The sequence below is a fragment of the Larimichthys crocea genome, chromosome XII, assembly GCF_000972845.2.
Source record: "Larimichthys crocea isolate SSNF chromosome XII, L_crocea_2.0, whole genome shotgun sequence".
Taxonomy (NCBI): Eukaryota; Metazoa; Chordata; class Actinopteri; family Sciaenidae; genus Larimichthys; species Larimichthys crocea.
The window spans coordinates 6,317,356-6,326,825 of NC_040022.1; positions in this window are offsets into that span (position 1 = coordinate 6,317,356).

Consider the following 9,470-nt stretch of genomic DNA (forward strand, 5'->3'; position numbering starts at 1 on the left):
GTACAGCATGTCAATAGACAAATAACCAAATCAACTTTATAGGTATACATCGGTGTGGTGTTTAAACCTTGTCCTGCTGCCCCCAAGTGGCCAAAAAAAACTGTTGATATGGCTTTAATGTAAAAAAAAAACTGTATATACTTAATAAAACTTACATTTTACTTACTTACATTATGATCACATAAAAACAAAATAAATCAAAGAGATATGCTTAGTTTTGATTAGGTAATAGAGCTCCAACCTGAAAAGATGTTGTGTATTTATAAGTATTATTTCTGATTTTTCAATGACCTGCAGGGATCTATCATTTAGGAAAGCATATTTTTCGCTCTGTAGCTCAAATGTGATGAAACTGGGTCTAAAGGAAACAATAGATATGGTCACCGCTGTTGGGAGTGAAAGCTGTATCTTCTTTTTTTCTCCTTTCATTTTGGCTTTAATCCACTCTAACATGTTGTGTTGGCTAATTGGATGTGATAGGCTGCCTGAGATAGAGAGTTCCCTTCCCCCTCCTCTCTGAGTTGGCAGTACTGAAGCTGACGTTGTGGCAGCCCACCTCCAGCTCCGAAGTGGCTGCTCGCTCTTTGTTTGCCTGCATGTAGCTCATGCAGCGGACACACAGCATCTTAATGATGGGTTAAGCCCCCCCTCAACACACACACACCCCTCCATTCACATGATAATTGTGGGTGTTTCCAGTCAGTCTTTGTGCCTGGGTATCCCCCCTCCCACGTCTTCATGTCCAGACCTCAGCATACTAAAAGAAGCGAACTGCATACACAAACATGCAGACACATGAGATTTTATTCAACATGAACTCAAAGGCGATGTCTTGGTCTTCAGTGCATGAAAAAAATCAAAGAAATAAAAGTTATTGCCTCAAGTTGGTGATGGCTTTGTGGGAAACGTAAGAATCTTATTTTTGTAGGGCTTCTGAAAATGACTTAAAGCAAACGTGTATAAATTAAATCTTTTTTTACTTTAATTATTTTATGTATTTTAGGTTTTCCTGCTGGACGTCCCACGTGCTGCATTTCCATGATTGGAAGTTTTCATTTATACTGAAGATTGTGACACACATTAATGTCTCACAGGTTTTTCAGGTCACATCTGGACACTTAGAGATGTCAGTCAATTTTAAATGTTGACTATTGTACACTGTAAAATAAACCCTCAATTAAACCTTTGAGTCCTGACCTGTTACAGCCATGGCAGTGCAGTGGTAGCACTGTTCTTTGGATGTCAGCTGGACAGGGCGAGTATCTACACTCCAAACATCCCCATTAATTACAGCAGAGGTCGTTATGGGTCTTTGGCCAAATTGATTCAGAAGCATCTGCTAACCTCCTCCTCTGGGGAGCACAAGAGGCCGGACTGATGTCCACAGCGAGGGGTGGAGCGGGAGGTCTAAGCTGGCATCTGACCCCACAAATAGGTCATAAACTGGATCTGTGTGTGTGTTCAGTGAGCTCCGAGGGGACCAGAAGGACGGTGCTGACATCAGATAATAGGACACATGGTGGAGATTCTGTGAGCGATTATTCTGCGCCGGGTGCAGATGTGTCGTACCACAAAAATGATGCTGCATCACAGAATGATGAAGCCAAGTGTTTACTTACTATTAAAAGAGCAGCCTAAGCCAGACATGGCCTGTAGTGAAATAAGAATGCCTCATTAACTTTTGTTTCATGTTGGTCCCTCTGGCATCTCTTCTTTTATTCATCCTGTGAGCACAAGGACAAAGCAGAAATGACTGAAATATAATTACTTTGTGCTGAAAACAAATTTGAATGCAACATTTTCTTCCACACTCTTCCGTACATTCATTTTTGTTAAAAAGGTCAAAGCTGAACTCACCTGCAATGAATCATTTCCCTGCAATGCTGGAGATGTTGTGCACCAGCCCTTGTGTATAAACATATTAAAAAAATAAAAAAGAAAGTAAAATGTGCTCAAACATTTTGCTGTTAGACATTATTATTTATCGGATTGATAAAAAGATAATGGCCTTTTAGAGAGTACACTGCGTGCTCCTGCCATTTCTTATTGTATTTATCCTACTCATTTGGCGTTCTATAACCAGAAGGTTTAATCACAGTGACCACAGATTAATGTATCAGCAGCCACACATCTTACCGGAAAAAAATCTCTACTAGCAAGTCTCTACCTCCTTGCCCACGGAATAAGCATCTGGCAAGAAGCTACAGCTTAAACTTATTGAACTGCATTAAGGGAGATATGACTGCAGACTATTTTAAGGATGATGATTATGTTTGTATAAATTAGGTAAATAAATACTATACCAGACCTTGCAGTTTAATATGCTTTAATGTGGGTTGCACAGAAACGCAAACTAACTAAAAGCTCAAAGATTTTTATTGTATCCTTGTAGATGTATCCTGATTTGGTTCAGCAGTGAAAGTACATGTCTGACTGCAGCTAAAAACAGACAGTAAGTCCTACTCATAATCACTTCAGGTATTTATATTATTCTGGAATATTAACCCTAAACTTGAGCATGCCTTGCACCTGCACCACATCTTCTCACCAAGAGCTACAAGATTCTCCTGCTTACACGATTCAGAAAAGGAATAATAAAAATGAATGAATATTAGCATGCAGGTCAGTGTGAAAGACAGTAAACAACAAACAAAGAAGCAGGCTGAATTAAAGAACTTTCTAACAGTTCAGAACAGTCCCAAAAGTTGAGAAGGCACAATGGCAAAAATGACAACCAAGGTAGCAAATGACAGACTGGAACAAATAACAGCACAGCCACATTGACAGTAATTAGTATTATCATTAGAGCAACCGGGCATGTATATATATATATATATATGTGGGGGTGTTAGTGTAATGAAGGTCAGGTAAGCAGAAGACTTTTGAGGGCAACTAGTTTGAAAAGGCTCTTAAAGGCAGATATTGGTGAGAGATTGTGACACTATGCCAAAAGAGTGTTTAAGACTTAATAAAACATTATTCACGTACAATTCAAGAGATCCTAAGGACTGAAGCATTATCAGTGTTCACTCAACATGTGACTGATGAGTCTAAGCTAAAAAGTTATACTGCTTTATATCATACTATTCAATCATTACACCATTGAAAAGTACAATGAAGGGGAAGATTGAAAATAATAGTAATAGAATATAATGAAATAAAATATAGAATGAACAATTAATTTTTTTTTTTGCCATACAGCCACACCAGAATCATCTGTAACTTATAATAAAATTGCAAAAGAATATTTTTCTCCATTTATCTACAAAGTCACTTGTTCCATAGTTTACAAAATGTACAGCCTGAAGAACAAATCATATTTCTGTGAGGGACCAGGAGGTTCATAGATCACAATTTGGGCTTAAAAATCTGTCACAGTGTGAAGGAGGCAGCAAGGAAAAGGACCGGAAAAGCAGACAACCAGGCAGACAGGAAGAGTTCAGTGATGTCGACAGTAAAATGAAGATACATAGGCTTACAGGCAAAAGCCAAACAGAAGCAGCAGAGGAGCCACAGGTTAACAGGAATGAGGCAGGGAAAAGGTGCAAGTAGACACAGACTTATATTTAGAATTTGGTTCCCCTGACTGGGGAAAATGGGCTGGTATGCAGTATATACTGATGGGGTGATTGGAGAATGAGACACATGTGGGCAGGTGGATGTTGGGATCAGGTGATTAGGATAGGTGGGAAAGTCTGAAGACAGGTGGAGAACAGAAACAGAACAGCAAAGCTTCAGGCTGTAGAAATACATGAGTCTGGGGAAATGGCTGGAGGCTGGGACAGATGTTCCAGATGTTTTAAGACACACTCAACCTGAAAGTGAAGGATTAACAGAGAGAGAAGGTATCACTTCTCAGTATAATATTAACTGCAATCATATTTACTGTTCTCTCTTTCATCAGATCCCTGTTGATTGTCTAAGTAGGAGACTTAATGTCGTCTTATACTAATGTCCTCCTGGCGCCACAACTTTCTCACCATTCTCTCAGCCTCCAAGAGTCATCAATATGATTGTCTGTCTGGCCTTCACTGCATTATCTGCTGACAGTCAGACTTCTCCAAGGCCTCCGACTGCTCTCTCCTCTCCACCGTCTGAGATAATGACGGGGGAGATGGGAGGATAACAAATCAGGTTGAAGCCAATCAGGTTACAGAACCACTTTGATGGAGTGAAGTAAGGGATCAAAAACAAGAGTATAGCTTGTTTCCTACTTCACTGAAATCATGATTTGTGTCATCATCCAAACAGGGCCAGAGGGATGGCACGGGCCCCCCTATAATCGTATTGGTCAGCCTCGATGTGCCCCCTAGAGTGGCTTTAAGATGGTGGTGCGTGGGTAGTTGGCTTGTTAGTATCAGAAAATCTATAAAATGTAATAATAATAATAATATAATAATAATAAAAATAATAATAATTTAATTAAAAGATACAGGTAGTTTTCTGTTGTTGTTGTTTTGTTTGTTTTTTTACATTTTATTTATCTGTAAACAACCACGCTGTTATTTTAAGTTTTATGCTGATAATGAAAAATGCATTCTTTCTCATTTTTGTACAAAACATTACTATACTATTAAACAAAGTATACCTTAAATTACATACAAAATTTATTTATACTTATTTGTCATAAGATAAGATCAGCAAAAATAACCACAACAAGGCATGAGTGTTTATTATCCCAGAGAATACATTTCCATCCATCTATGGTGGGGCTGCAGCCTATCCAAGCTGACCTATTAAGCATGCATACTCCACACAGAAACGCCTCACAGCAAGAAGGTTCCTGATTTAAACCTCCTCGCTGTGAGGCTAACCACTGTACCACTGTGCCGCCTGAGAACACATTTATTCTCTTATAATAGAAAGTCCTGTTAAAAAATGTCCAGTCATCCACACTGCTTCAAAATGACTTCCTTGATTGATTTATTTATATTTAAAGGATTCATGTCAGTCTAAATAGTTGAATAAACTATTTTTTTACCCTCCATTACATCTCTAGTCGTAATTCTATCAAGAAGTCGTGAGGCCAGTGAGCACTGTGGAGGGTTTCTCTTGGCAGGTGTTACTTGAGATCTATAAGGTTGCTGGGAAATGTTTTATAATTTTATGTACTTCACTGGCTGCTGCAGAGCGGCATTAGCAGAAGTGAATTACAGCCTTCTGTGTGACTTAATAGAAAGAGAGAAGAAGAAGAAGGGAGGGAGGGAGGGAGAGAAGGCTGAGGAGGAGAAAGGCAGAAAGGATAACAGAGGCGTATTTCCACTCATTCACAGCAGTAAAGTAGAGCAGGTGGCTTCAGCCTCCTTTGTGGGCCTTTTGGCAGAAATTTATTAGATTGTTTTGTTGGCAATCGTGGATTGTAAACTTAAGTGTTTGCAAACTAGCGTCTCCATCTGCTGCAGTTAGTAAGTCCCTAATCTTTGCCTCAGACTGCTTCATATGCTGCAGTCTGTCTGTTGTTTGTCTGTTGTCTGTGTTTGGTTGTGATGTCCCAGAACTAATATCACACACACGTTATATCAACAGACTGGATTTTTGTTATTTTTATAACCCCAGAAATAAGCTCTGATTATTAAATTTAATGTTATGGGCAGTGCTCAAGTGCTTCCAGGGAGAATTAGACAGATTTAGTGATCATGGATGAAAGAAGTGGCAGCTCATTCGTCTTTAAGCTGCCACTTACCTCCAAAATGTCAACTTTTTTTAAGTAAGAAGAAATGCTTCTCAAAGGTCGACACAGAACACGGAGAGCTGCAGAAAATGGATGGATGAAAGAAACATCTTTGTGACAGTGCATTTTTAAGAATCTAATAAGTTTTGCTTTGTTAATAGAGAAATATCATTTATCATAATTTGTAAGTGTATCTGAAAGATTAAAGCTGCATTGATTTATTTTTGACATGTTGCTGCAGCACTGTTTGCACAAAGTTATAACAAAGAACGTGTTTGCAGAACATTTCTTATTTACACATCTAGCAGACGCAGAGAAACATATATTATATTTAGTAATACATATAATATATTATATTTAATAATTCCTGAGAAAAATATTTGTCTCTAAAAGCTGCTACATGTTATTTTTTCATCAACCAGTTACTAAATATGTTGTTATGATTGCTGTATCAGTGCTGTTCTTTCAGTTTCCAGTTTGCAGTTAACTTTACTGTCACAAATAACAATTATTTTCAGATTAATCTGTGGTTTATTTTCTCAACTAAACATTGTTGTAAAGAAATTTCATGATTAAATTGGGAGAGAAGACAATTTCTTTTTTTTCAGAGCCTAAGATGGTTTCCAACGGACAAAAACCTGAAATGAAGCAGAGCAGAAAATACACACATTTATGAGGATGGTACATTTTTATTTGAGAAGTGAAAATTATGAAAATTGATGATGATTCATTTTCTGTTTATCCACATATTTAATGATTACTGACTACTAATATCAGTTTATTTTACATTTAGATAAAAAAAAACCCCACACACATACCAACTCACTTGTGAGTTTTTCAGGTGTGTTGCTCACCAAAGAATCACTTTTATTGATCAGGTGTGTGTACAGACATGAGGAATTTGAAATGTAAGGGTTTTTTTTTTTTCCAGTGCAAAGGATGCTAAAATAAATATGGTATGTACAGCATGTTGTTATTATGTACATGAGGCATTAATATTACAGTATATAGCGTTACTTTGTGTGTGATGATATTTGATATTTACATATCAAAAAAGAGCAAAATCTAAATGTAAACAGCGAGAACAATTGTTTATAGTTTACAGTTACAGTTACTGCATCAATCATTTTGACACTGATACTGTGAGTCTGGTGTTAGCTGTTAAACCCTTCATAACACTGCAGTATACAGTAAGTTTCTTTGTTAAGATGACTCACTGAGGAGCCACATGTTTGTCTCACCTTAAGTGTGTGACCATAGTTGAAACAGGTCTGATGTGCAGAGTACTGGATCTGCATCTCCTCCCATCATGAGCACAGCCTCTCAGGGAGGGGGAAGTTCCTCGAGTTGGCAGTCCTGCTCTCTTGTCTCAGTGGCTCGATGCTTATTGGATTGCGTGCCCATTCCCACAGCTCCAGCGGGTCAAATGACTGGGATGTGTGTAGCTCACGGCCACTAAGTGGTCTATCGATCAGTCAGCTGAGCCTGTGGGCTGATGGGATGTGCTGCAGCAGACCGAGCCAGGAGTTGGCAGGCTGGTAATGGGTACAAAATACGATGCATTCCTGCACAGATTAGAACTACTGCTTTGGCTGACAGAGAGAGGAGTTCATTACAGCCAAAAAGCAGGAAATCACAGTATACTGTACAGTATAATTCAAGTTAATGGGGAATTCTGTTTGAATTTTACTGCAGGCAGATATCTTGAGAGAGTTTGAGGTTTTTGATATTTGCTTGTATCCCAATAAGAGAAACTTTAGCAAAGATAAATGGTTTTCAGAATATATTTCTTTTGCACTTTAAGATTTATCAGCAGGTTCAGTTATTCTAACACAAAGAAAAAGAAGAATTTCAGTAATCATACTTATTGTCAAGTAATGTTCTAAAAATGTATTACATGTACAGGGGACAACAAGGACAATTATCTTTATTAAATATATAACACGTAAAACACTAACAGCAGCTGGAGGTGAAACCGAGACACAAAGTGATTTCTTCAAATACAGAAAACAGAAAGACGTTTGAGAATGGAACACCTAAACTTCACAGGTTTAATTCATGCAGTAAAATAACTCTCTGTTAAATTCCAGCCCCGAAACTTGCCACAAATCAGGATGCTATGTAGTATGCACACACTCTATACATGCAAATACAAATGAACACGCTACATGCCTCATCTGATTCATACCTACCTTATGCCAGTCACACTGTGTTCCAGTGACCCAGTGCCCAAGATTAAGGCCTGGCAAAGCCAGATTTAGCCTCTCAGCAAACCTCAAATCCCAGCTTTTAAGAGCCTGTGAGGAGCAGCTACAGCAACACGCTGCCAGCTAAGTTTTACACAAACACCAACGTAAAATCTCTGATGCCTTCAAACTTCTTGTCACTCAGTGTGAGAAATTGCTGCACAGTAGGCAGGGAGATGGAGTATTTCTAGGTAAAATGAAGTCAACAGCAACCTCACCTCCAAGAATAATCTTATTAACACTGTGACTCATGTGGCCATTCATTTAGGTCCAAAAGCCTTCTGCTGTTGTGATCAGCATAATGAACCACACCACCATTATTCATTTGAAATGAGGGTGGTGGGGTTTGCAAAAGCAATAGAGCAAATAAATTGTTGAACTCTGCGAATGCAAATGTTCAGACATACTGAATTTGAGAACTGCCACTGTTTTATTACATTGTGGTAGATATATGAATCATGCATGCAGAGACGCAATGATTTATTGATTGAGATGTGTCCTTAATCCTAAAACGATGAATAAAAGACACCTCAATTACTCCACAGAAAGCAGAACTGCAGAATAATGCAGAGACAAAATGATGCCTGTGGAATTGTGTTGTAGACAAATAAGTTACATTTAAATTCAGTGTTACTCAAAATAAAATAAAAACATCTGCTAGGTCAATTTAATATTGAAGTATTGTTTACATTCAAGTTTATGACCTTATAGTCTTCTTCTTCTAAACCTTTATTGGTGTATCTTGGTGTGTTATCGCCACCTGTTGATCAGTGTAACAGTGTCACAACACTGTGTATGATGTCCCCTCAACTTTGTGCACTCAACAAAATCTACACAACCTGTAATCCTTGGTACTGGCTTTACTTCTTCATTGTTTGTTTCCCATGAACCCCACTGTTATCTCTGTAAAATTAATAATTTTTAAATCATCCATTAAATATTTAAACTGGTGACCATTCCCTTTGCTTTTGTAATTAAGACACCAAAGAAGCAAATGTGTGATATTTTTTATGGTCTATAAGCTTTGCAGGAACAAATAACTTCAATTCGTTGGCAAAAAAGTCATTCACAGATTAAATAATAATAATAATATTTATGCATAGTCACCTGAAGTCAATCAAAGAACATAAGAACAAACTATTAAACAATACCAATAACATAAATCCAAATAGACTAGTTTGAAATATGGGAGGGGTAGTGCTCTGTAGTCAACTAATCACACATATAGAGCATATGAAAATACATTATTTTACAGCTGTAGTCCCTAAAAGTAATGCACCATTTGACTTCTGAAACATCATCACTTCAAAATCATGTTTACCAGATATTCTCTGCGGAATACACATGAAGTATCAATCTAATAAATCAATGCTAGGTATGTTTTTCAGCTGTTAAAGGCAGCCTGGGGATTCTAGGACCTGAAACTTAACATAATACAGTCTGCATTAAGTCAGTGAAGGATCTATGACCACTTTCAACTCTTCATATATCAACGAGAGATGTTCCTTTCTACACAGATGATGATTAGTGACACAAAGAGACTGTAAAAGACT